Source organism: Stegostoma tigrinum, chromosome 18 (assembly GCF_030684315.1).
Source record: "Stegostoma tigrinum isolate sSteTig4 chromosome 18, sSteTig4.hap1, whole genome shotgun sequence".
Taxonomy (NCBI): domain Eukaryota; kingdom Metazoa; phylum Chordata; class Chondrichthyes; order Orectolobiformes; family Stegostomatidae; genus Stegostoma; species Stegostoma tigrinum.
Window position 1 is genome coordinate 43587443 of NC_081371.1, and position 12347 is coordinate 43599789.

Genomic DNA, 12347 nt, shown 5'->3' on the forward strand with positions numbered 1-12347 from the left:
AACCTGAAATGCAGAGATTCATTAAGCCTACAGTACTCGGAATGGAATTGTGAATGTTAGCAGATAGAGCTGAAGATGGAATCGGGAACAATAATACTTAAATAGAGAGCTACAAAAAGGTCTTCTGGGTTTTATGGATGCTTTTAATATGGCTAATCTTTTATATTTCACTGTCCTTTTTAAAAAATTACTTCTGAATCACTAGATGTATTATCAACTCTCTTAAAAATTACCTCCAGCAAACTACTTAACTATCATTGGATTAATAAGACAATAATTTTAATTAAATCAAACCAGAACACAGCATGTGAGCAGAGGGAATTCTGTTTTAGTGGTTGATTTAAAAAACGAGCAGGATTACTTTAGTTTTGTGGGTGCATGGCAATTGGTTTGAAATTAACTCTTTTCTACAGCGATTGTTTCTGGCTACAAATCAAATGTCAACAATTATAAAAGTCAAATAATTACTTTGAAATTTTAAAAAATTAACATCTTAGAAGGATGGAGCACATTAAATAACATTTTTCAAGGCTACTTTCAGGCTTCACCCGATGAAGGAGAAGTGCTCCAAAAGCTTGTGATTTCATTTAAATCTCATAGAATCCCTACAATGTGGAAACAGGCCCTTCGGCCCAACAGGTCCACACTGAACCTCATAGCATCCCATCCAGACCCATCCCCTATAAACCCATCTAATCTAAATATCCTGGAACACTATGGACATTCTAGCATGGCCAAACCACCTAACCTGCACAACTTTAGACTGTGGGAGGAAACTAGAGCACCTGCAGGAGATACATGCAGACACAAAGAGAATGTGCAAACTCCACAGCAACAGTTGCTCAAGGGCGGCATCAAACCCAGGTCCCTGGTGCCGTGAGCCAGCAGTGCTAACCACTGAGCCACCATGCCACCCTAAACCTGTTGGACCATAACCTGGTGTCATGTGATTTCTGACCTTGCCCACCCCAGTTCAACACCAGCACCTCCACATCAAGGCCATCTTTGCGAGGAATTTTGGATGTACTCTCAAAGGGTCTGTCATGTTCAGAAAAAGAGCTACATTTGATTTTGGTATGTTAAAATGTAGTTATCTCTGCAAACTTAATCCACATGGATCTGGTCAATGAACAAATTATACCAGCATACAGGATAAATGTTCTATGTTATTTTTTGTGCAGCTAATGTTTCTGAGATTTGTGCAGCATAACTATTGACTCTGAGGCTATGGTATTCTGTCACTGATTATCGATGTAAAGAAAGATAACAGTCTAACGTTCATTGACACGAATGCTTTACAACACTTAATTTATTTTGATCTCCACATTACAGATTATTAAGCATGACATTTTAAGATACATGAGCAATGAAAACTGACATTCACATCACAGTGTTTGACGTTTTTCAATAGACAACTGTTATATTTGTTATACAGCTATTGGGCGACTTACTGCCATAAATATCACATGATAAAGTGTAGCTGTGCATTTCTTTGATATAAGCCACTTGTTTGGTCAAGGCCATCTAACATTGGCATTTACTCATCTAAGCTCAATACAGCAGATTGTATGGTTCCTAAAACTTAACGTAATGAGAAACGTAGGCATGGCAAATACAGATGAATGAGGACACTTATGGGTCTGCACTCTAATTTTTCTGCACGTTATTGACCTAGATGAATGTATAGATTCCAGACCAGACAGTTAGGCAATTTCATAAAGTGTGACATCCCAAGACAAAGAGATTCTCTTAACCTTCCATAGCCATTGTTGCTTTGGCAGCAGTAACCCCAATAACTGCAAGAAGCACAGAGTCCAATGTACGAGTCTGAGATCTTACAGCAATGAGAATAGTTAGTGTTGACAATGAACTTCAAAACATCTGTCTCGGCAAGGAGCTAGCCTTTGCAGGATATGTTACAAGGGCTAACATATAACAAACACTCAAACCGTATAAAATCAAAGCAAAATACTGAAGAGTTCTGTAGAATAATCATATTGAAATGTTAACTCTGTTTCTCACTCCATGGATGTTGCCAGACCTGCTGAGTTTCTCCAACACTTTGTATTTCCAGCATCTGCAGTTCTTTGTTTTAATTAAGAGCAAAGTAATTCAGAGTTGGCCTGATAGATGCAGTGAGCACAGTCAGATATACTTCAGTATTGGTCTATCGGACATAATACTCTCAAACACGAAAACAATACAGTAGGAACCTCTTCAGAAGATTCTGAAACACACCATGGGAATAGAGAAGCATAATCTCACAGCCAGATCAGCTGTACACTGGATATGCACCTATGACAGCCAAAGAATGGTGGCTATATGCAACATATGCCAGAAATAGATGAAAACACAGAAGAAAAAGGAAATGTTAGCTACTGAAATACCACTTCGACTCAACTTGTAGTAACTTGGGAGTTGATTTTATTCACATACAATCAGGAATGCTCTCTTGTAAGTGCCAATTACCACTCAAAGTTTCCTTTTATCCAAAAGCTGAAAAATTTGAAATATACAACCTTCATCTCAGTGGTACTAATTCTGTTAGCTGAAGAACGGATCAGTGAAAGAGTAATATGTGACCACAGAGCCTAATTTATCTACAGAGATTACAAAGGATTGGCTGGATGTTATAGGTTCAAGATCATCACTTCATTGTTACCTTATCCCAGGGAACATATATTTATTAAAAATCAAGAGAATGATAGTATAATGTAAGGATATGCAGGGTAGTTTGATCTTAGAAGGATAATAGGCCAGCACGACATCATGGGCCGAAGGGCCTGTACTGTGCTGTACTATTCTATGTGCTATGTTCTAGAGCCTGCACAGTATGCTGAGGGACAAAGGAAAGTCCAAAGCTTCCCTATTGTCACTCTGATGTTCATAAAAAGATATTTTCTAATCAACTTGTGTAGAGATGTTATTGCACTCCTCTGGAACAGGAAGGACTTGAATCCAGGCTTCCTGCCTCAAAGATAGGGGCACTACCACTGCACCACATATCTTGCAAAGCTGAAATGTTATCATCTGCAGAGATGTTGAATGGAAGAAAGTATAAGCCAAATCTGCCAAGCACAATACTCTCTCCAACTGAACAGGAGCAAATAATACAATAGCTCACTGACACAGAAGTAGAAAGACAAGACTTCATCAAACAACGTGAATCCCTCCCTGAGCCATTGCAAAGGCAATCTATAATTATATTGGATCCAACCATGAAAATCTAGAACCCAGCAAATGTTGCTGGCAAAAGTAATATTCCAAGCTCATACTCAAATAAGATTGAAATGAATAAGCAGATGAGAAGGAACATAGAATGTAGTGGATCTACAGATGAGGTGAAAATGCAGAAAAGATTATTAATCAACAATAGCAGTAATGATGAGCAAGACAACATTATTAGCACCACCAGCAAGTAACAGAACATTCACAGAATCAACCAACTCCTAAAATATCAAGAGCAACATACAAAACATTGTCAGTGCTGTTGCCGACTCAACACCAAGTGTGAAAAATGCCAAATTCACAAAAATGGAGGGATAACATCTTCCCACTTGAACTTTATGTTGAATGTTTTGTATTAAGAAAAGAAATCAAGCTCTAGTAGGTTCTTAAAGTCTTCAGAGGTAATGGGAACTGCAGATGCTAGAAAATCCAAGATAACACAATGTAGAGCTAATGAACACAGCAGGCCAAGCAGCATCTTAGGAGCACAAAAGCTGATGTTTTAGACCTAGGGTCTAGGCTTTTGTGCTCCTAAGATGCTGCTTGGCCTGCTGTGTTCATCCAGCTCCACACTTTGTTGTCTTAAAGTGTTTATTTTGTTTATAAAATTGATCTATTAATGTTTAGGAAAAAATGTTAAAGCTTGAAAAAGAAGTTATTATAAGTCCATTTTTTTAAAGGAAGAGGATTGTTATGTCAATTGTATTTATGGTATTTGTAAAGAGATATGACCTAATTGTTATGTTAATCTGGGATGGCCTACTTGATGCTGCACTGCAGTCAGATGATGTCTATCAGTCTAATAGCCACATGGAAAACTGAGAGAAGGGTATTCCATGGTGCTCCAACATTTTGGGGCTAAAGTGTGATCAATTCCAACTTATGGGAATCAGACAACAATGATAGCATTCCTCCTCCTCAGAACTCCTTTGTCTGACCCTCAAGTGCCATATCCAAGAACGTGGGCCCTATGTTCCTGTGCCAACCTACATGCAATGCTGTGTGCTCGCCCATTTTCATTCTTTAAACCCAATCCCCCGAAACTCTTTTGCTGTATATTGTTTGCTTTCTTTTAAAAAAACAGCTCAGAGGGTGGGGTTTGAGTTAGTTACTTCATTGGGATGATATAGAAAGTGATTTCAGATAACAAGTTGACAACAGCCAGGAGCAATTTCCTTGGGGGATTCTCTTGATTGGTCCCTGTGCTTTCACACAGCTGCCAGCTCTCTTGGGAATGCTTTAACTGATTCCATAGAGACTCTGACACCTTTGAATCTGTTTTATGAGAATTCATGTTGGGCAACCAGTGAGAACATAAGCTCTGAGATCAGTGATGGTAAGACAGTCTCCTCACATGCAAAGTTTCATGCAAGTACCAGACACTAAATAGAATTAAAGCCAACCCAGGTTAGGTTGTAAAACTCTTGAATTTACAATTCTTCAGTTTCACCTCCCTGGAAGGAAACCAAATTCCCAACACAAACAATTGGACTGTTCGATAAACTGTAAGTGTTGGCAAGATTTTTATCAGAATGACCTTAATAGCATGTTCAGTAGGTCTTTTACACTTGCAACTCTACATGTTCGAATAACAGTATTCACAGCATGAGATAGCAAGAACTGCAGATGCTGGATTCAGAGATAACAAAGTGTGGAGCTGGAGGAACACAGCAGGGCAGGCAGCATCAGAGGAGCAGAAAATTAACGTTTTGGGTCTGTAGAAGGGTCCTGACCTGAAGCGTTAACTTTCCTGCTCCTCTGATGCTGCCTGGCCCGCTGTGCTCCTCTAGCTCCACACTGTGTTATCCCAGTATTCACAGTTTGTTGTTATGAGCAGGAAAGATGAAACTAACTCAGTCATTCTTTTATCCACTTTCTCAACTTGCTTAAGTAAGCATCTGTCTCTTATCTTTCCTTTCCTGAGGCTATTATTCAAAGCTTTGCTAATTAGGTTATGACATGGTTATTAAAGGGCAGGACCACATGTGGGGGTTTTCAAGGGTCAGAGAATGTAAATAGAATCTGCCTTTCTGAAATGATGATTCAGAAAGAGAATTAATTTTCTCTACAGTTGTATGTCAATACTTCTGCTTTCTTTTACTGTTGGAGACGTCATTCTCCACTTTAATCCCTGTCATCAAACAGAAACAAGGCAGTACCCTCGTACGAGAGTTAAACAAGAATTAGTTGGCTGCCAATATTAACTGATACCCTGCTGAAGGGCAAGAATGTGATATTTACAAGTACAGGTCACAGGTATATCTGCTGTGTTGTGCTAAGACTGATGTCAGTCACCCACCATGTTACATAAATTGTTATTTCCTGTGCCAACTACAAATAAGCAGGATAAGCTGTCTCGACAAATCCACAGTGACAACATGTCATAGAGTCATCGAGTCAAAGAGTCATAGAACATAGAACATAGAGCAGTGCAGCACAGTACAGGCACTTAGGCCCAAAATGTTGTGTCGCCCTATTATCCTACTAAGATCAATCTACTCTGCATACCCTACATTTTACTATCCTCCATGTGCCTATCCAAGAGTCGCCTAAAAGTCTCTAATGTATCTGACGATACTTTAGACATAGTTAAACAGCATGAGAACAGGCCCTTTGGCCCAATTCACCCATGCCAACCAAGTTTCCTTAGCTGAACTAGAATGGAATAGAATAGCAATTTAACATCACATGTAATTTTACAAAAAATTACAGTGCAAAATTTTATGAGATGCCATGCCACAGCACCTGTATTAATGACAGAAATCATAGGTTGGAAGGAAAAGGTTTAAATAAGACAGAGTTCATCTCAGATCAATTTCAGTTCAGGGAAAGTCGATTAAGATGACAAATACTGGAAAAAGACGTCCACGTTGGGGCAAGATTGCTAAACCTGGAGTCTGCCTTGCCAAGCCGATACTGCCCCTCCTGAACAAGGCCATCATAATGAGACATCGCCGCACCAGGCTGGAAGGCAGGACTTCCACATCAGGCCACTGGAATAACCTGAAGCCAGCGCCAAAGAAGACCTCCACACTAACAAGACCTTCATGTGGGTACCAGACCGCCAAATGTGGAGGCCACCGTGCCAAGGTGAGACCATACCTCCAGGATGAGGCTGTCAAAATGAGAAACTGCTGCGCCAGGCCGATACTGCCTGTGCCAGACTGAGACAGCCATGTCAGGCTGGAAGCCTCCTCTTCCCTGGGCCTAGGCTGGAACTAGTCCCAGTTGCCAGTGTTTGGACCAGATGCTTCTAAATTTTTCCTGTCTGTGTACCTGTCCAAATGCCTTTTAAATGTTTTACCCATCTCTACCACTTGCTCTGGCAGCTTGTTCCATATATGGACCACCCTCTGTGTGATAAAGTTGCCCCTCAGGTCCCTTTTAAATCTTTCCCCTCTCACCTTAAACCCTTTGAGAGGTGTAATACCACCCTGCCTGGTATCTGTCCTTTGAGACAGGAGGGGAAAACATTTACTCTGGATTCCTGAAACCTTGTCCCACCCTGTAGCATATCTGTAATTCTCAAAGCCATTAATTGGTCCAGAGGTGAGTTTGGCTAAAATAGGACTGTCAGGCATAGACAGGAGATCCCAGGCGCAGATGGATAATTCAAAAGGAAGATATCCGCTATTACTGAACCTGTACTTGCCTTTGGAAGTGGGTGCAAAGAGAAAGCAGGCCTACAGTTTTCTTTGACCTCCAGGCCCTGGCAGAGTTTGTGACACCCAGAGGAGCTGTAGTTTTCCCAGTATCTGGAAAAAGAAGACAGTGAGCCAGATCAAACAGGCAACACTAGAGAAAGCCATGGATGCCAGCTGCCTCACACACCTTGCAAGATCCAAACATTCTTAACATCCCAAAATCAAGCCTCACAGCTCAAGTGGTAGCAACATGTGAACAATTGATTTAATCCTCTTCCTTTCTCATGACTTGTTCACACTCCAGTATGAGTACAAATGGTACCCTACTGTGTTCCCAATGACTTTGTTCAAATATGTACCAGGCCTCCGTGGTGTTTGAATCTTCAGCTTCAAGAATTTTCCCACCTCACTTCCTCAGGCAAGTAGGGCAGCATGAGATTAGGTATACATGTACAGCCTCAATATAAGTAAAGTCATCATAAGCCCCGAGGGCTATAGGACTGCTCTCTCCTCAGAGAGAGGCGGCTGGTGAGCTGTCTTAAGCTGAGAGTCACCATTCCTCAGGCAAGGTGCAAGGTTAAGAAGGTGGGACTCTCATGGTAACTTGTGCTGGTAAAAGAATTAAACCTGTGCTGTTGATATCACTCTGCATTGCAAACTCCCCATGTAGCCAACTGAGCTAATCAATCCCCTTCTCCTATAATAATGGAGGTGAAACAGTAATTTAAAACAACTGTTTGCTGAACAAGTAATTCAAAGTGTGTTTCCACTTTATACAGAGTGTGCATTTATATGTTTTTGCAGCAGGAGGTGAATAGATGATTGGAAAAGGTAATTGAGATCATGTTGATGATAACATAAGGGGCATGACAACATGTAGAGATATTCAATGGTCAGAGAATCTGCCTTTCTGAAATGATGATTCAAAAGAGAATTGAATCCTTCCACAGTTATGTGACATTACTTTTGCTTTCTTTTACGCCATTCTCCACTCTAATCCCTGTCATCAAACAGGGCAGTACACTTATGTGACAGTTAAACAAATATTATTTGGTTGCCAATATAGATCTGATGACCTGTGAAGAGCAAGAACATGGTATTTACAAGTACAGGTCATAGGTATGTACATAGAGCATAAAACATAGAACATAGAATATTACAACACAGTACAGGCCCTTTGGCCCTCGATGTTGTGCCGACCTGTCATACCGATCTCAAGCCCATCTAACCTACACTATTCCATGTACGTCCATATGCTTATCCAATGACGACTTAAATGTACCTAAAGTTGGCGAAACTACTACCATTGCAGGCAAAGTGTTCCATTCCCTTACTACTCTCTGAGTAAAGAAACTACCTCTGACATCTGTCCGATATCTTTCACCACTCAATTTAAAGCTATGCCCCCTCGTGCTTGCCGTCACCAACCTAGGAAAAAGGCTTTCCCTATCCACCCTATCTAACCCTCTGATTATTTTATATGTTTCAATTAAGTCACCTCTCAACCTTCTTCTCTCTAATGAAAGCAGCCTCAAGTCCCTCAGCCTTTCCTCGTAAGACCTTCCCTCCATACCAGGCAACATCCTAGTAAATCTCCGCTGCACCCTTTCCAAAGCCTCCACATCCTTCTTATAATGCGGTGACCAGAACTGTACACAATATTCCAAGTGCGGCCGCACCAGAGTTTTGTACAGCTTCACCATAACCTCTTGGTTCCGGAACTCGATCCCTCTATTAATAAAAGCTAAAACATTGTATGCCTTCTTAACAGCCCTGTCAACCTGGGTGGCAACTTTCAAGGAAATGTGTACATGGACACATGAGATCTCTCTGCTCATCTACACTGCTAAGAATCTTACCATTAGCCCTGTATTTTGCCTTCCGGTTAATCCTACCAAAGTGCATCACCTCACACTTGTCTGCATTAAACTCCATTTGCCACCTCTCAGCCCAGCTCTGCAGCTTACCTATGTCTCTCTGCAAACTACAGCATCCTTCTTCACTATCCACAACTCCACCAACCTTAGTGTCATCTGCAAATTTACTAACCCATCCTTCTACGCCCTCATCCAGGTCATTTATAAAAATGACAAACAGCAGTGGACCCAACACCGACCCTTGCGGTACACCACTAGTAACTGGTCTCCAGGATGAACATTTCCCATCAACTACCACCCTCTGTCTTCTTTCAGCAAGCCAATTTCCAATCCAAACTGCTATACCTCCCACAATTCCATTCCTCCGCATTTTGTACAATAGCCTACATTGGGGAACCTTATCAAACGCCTTGCTGAAATCCATATACACCACATCAACCGGTTTACTCTCATCTACCTGTTTGGTCACCTTCTCAAAGAACTCAATAAGGTTTGTGAGGCACGATCTTCCCTTCAAAAAACCGTGCTGACTATCCCTAATCAATTTATTCTTTTCTAGATGATTATAAATCCTATCCCTTATAACATTTTCCATCACTTTACCAACAACTGAGGTAAGGCTCACTGGTCTATAATTACCAGGGTTGTCTCTACTCCCCTTCTTGAACAGGGGAACCACATTTGCTATCCTCCAGTCATCTGGCACTATTCCTGTAGACAATGACAAGTTAAAGATCAATGCCAAAGGCTCGGCAATCTCCTCCCTGGCTTCCCAGAGGATCCGAGGATAAATCCCATCCGGCCCAGGGGACTTATCTATCTTCACCCTCTGAAGGATTTCTAATACCTCTTCCCTGTGAACCTCAATCCCACCTAGTCTAGTAGCCTGTATCTCCGTATTCTCCTGACAACATTGTCGTTTTCTTGAGTGAATACTGTTGAAAAATATTCATTTAGTACTAGTATTGAGCTAAGACATGGTGGTTGGTCGGCCAATACTTGTATTGATGGCTGTTTGTACATAATGAACATTGCTATTGAAATCATAATTGTTTTCTATCTGCTTTGCGTTCACGGCTGGAGCTCAGTTAAGTTTCTCATTAGTATAGTATTGGAGAAATCAGTATAATTTTAGCTCTCTTAACAAGCTGTCACTACATTGCCACATATGGTCCCCACTTTCCCTCAATTAATGCTTTAAATCACTTGATGCGCAGGCCTGGATTTTCACAGAGTCTGAAAATCTGATTCCAGGGATTTTGCCCATGGTCCTGGTGCCCCCAGTATGGGATATGAGTGCTGGATATTGAGCCCATTTTCCACTTTCATGGCCTGGCTATGTCCCACCAAAAGCAGGTGCCAAGTTAAATCAAGAGCCTGAGTTGCAGGGCCACTGTCATCCTGAGAGAGGGATAATAAGATTGTGCTTCATGGAGGCCTGCCAAAATGACAACTCTGTTTATTTTTTTCTCTGTCTATAGATGCTGCCTGATCCACTGTATATTCCAACATTTTCTGTTTTTTTTCAGATTTCTGGGGTCCTTTTTGTTTTATCTACTCATGGGTGTCACTACCTGGCCAGCATTTATTGCCTGTCCCTAGCTGCCCTTGAACTGAAAGGCTTTCTAGGCCTTTTCAAAGGGCAGTTAAGGGTCACCCACAATGCTGTGGGACTGGAGTCACATGTAGGCCAGATCAGGCAAGGATGGCGGGTTTCCGTTCCTGAAGCACATTGGTGAGCTCTATGGCTTTTGCACGTGAGTGGTCTCATAGTCATCATTAGATGTTTAGTTCCAGGTATTTTTTTAAAATTGAATGCAAATTCCACTATCTGCCATAGCAGGAATCATACCCACGTCCTCAGTACATTAGCTGAGTTTCTTGATTAATAGTCCAGCAATAATAGCAGTAGGCTATCACCTCCCCTACAAAACAGCTTAAAGCAGTTTGCTTCCAGACTCCTCCATGCTCCTTGACTGCACGCTTACTGTTAAGCCTCACAATTCACCAAACAGAATTCATGTGTGACCTCTCCCTCGAATGAATTGGCAGCGGCACTGTCCTCACCTCCTTTCCCGGCTGCAGGTGGGTGACCAGTGCAGATCCTGCCTATAATAAATCCTCTCAATTACATGTAGCATCAGTATCAGAGCTGGGGTGTTAGCGTCAGAGTTCATGCCAGTATCAAAGTTAGTGCCAGTTTCACAGATGGTAGCTGTAAGTCCGAAATCAGGCAGCAGTGGTGTCTTCATTCTCATTGTCTTCTTGGTGTTCCCGTACAGCCTGGTGACGTTGCATCTCTTGGGGTTCTGAAAAGAAAAAGAAACAAGGTACGATGGTGGTTTTGGAAGTTTGGGAGAAGTGAAAGGTATGTGCATTCTTACATCATCTGCAGCTTATACATCAGGACACAGTGTTGGAGAAGGAGAAAATGGGATGTGAGCATGTAGAGGTCTGAGAATAATGTTTTCTTTGATGGTGTCATTTGCCAGTCAAGTGACTGCTTCAGCACTATATCCTTCACAGGAATTAGAATATATAAATGTACCTCCACCTTTCCTCTGGCTAGCTATGGCAACACTGCCTTGTCTTGCAAGAGAAAGGCAAAATATATCCCAAAGTACCATGTGTGTTTGACAAATGTGGCTGCCATGGTTGAATAGCTGGCAGTGTAGCAACTATGAGATGCAGATATGCGGCTTACTGCAACGTTATATGTGTGAGGCTGAGGTAAAGCCGTGAAAGTTCACTATGAAGAGGATAGATAGAAATGGTTGGTACGTGAGTGATGAGGGTGTGGTGATTTGAACAATTGCTAAAGCTTTTGGTGCTGTGGTAGATATGGCTATTGAAGGTACGTTTACTGACTCTATCTTTTGTGTGAGGTTATCGAACTACTTATGGTGCTAGAATATATAACAGTACAGCACAGCACAGGCCTTCGGCCCCTAATGTTGTGCCGGCCTATTATCCGACTAAGATCAATCTACCCTGCATTCCCTACATTTTACTATCCTCCATGTGCCTATGCAAGAGTCTTTTGAAAGTATCCAAAGCATCTAATTCCACTACTACTGCCGGCAACGTATTCCACATGCCCACTCTCCGTGTGAAGAACCTACCTCTGATATCTTCCCTAGACCTTCCTCCAATCACCTTAAAATTATGGCTCCTCATAATAGTCATTTCTGCCCTGGGAAAAAGTCTCTGACTACCCACTCTATCTATGCCTCTCATCATCTTTACACCTCTATCAAGTCACCTCTCATCCTTCTTCGCTTCAATGAGAAAAGCACGAGATTCCTCAACCTTTCCTCATAAGACCTGCTTTCCAGTCCAGGCAGCATCCTGGTAAATCTCCTCTGCACCCTTTCTAAAGCTTCCACATCTTTCCTATAATGAGGCGACCAGAACTGAACACAATATTCCAAGTGTGGTCTAACCAGGGTTTCACAGAGCTGCAGCATAACCTTGCGGCTCTTAAATTCAATTCCCCCACTACATTCAGTTCCTTATAATTTGACATCTGGCACTGACATCTGTATCTTTTTGTTCCTACCAACTTTTGACTGCGTGTCTGGAGACACCTTTCACCTCA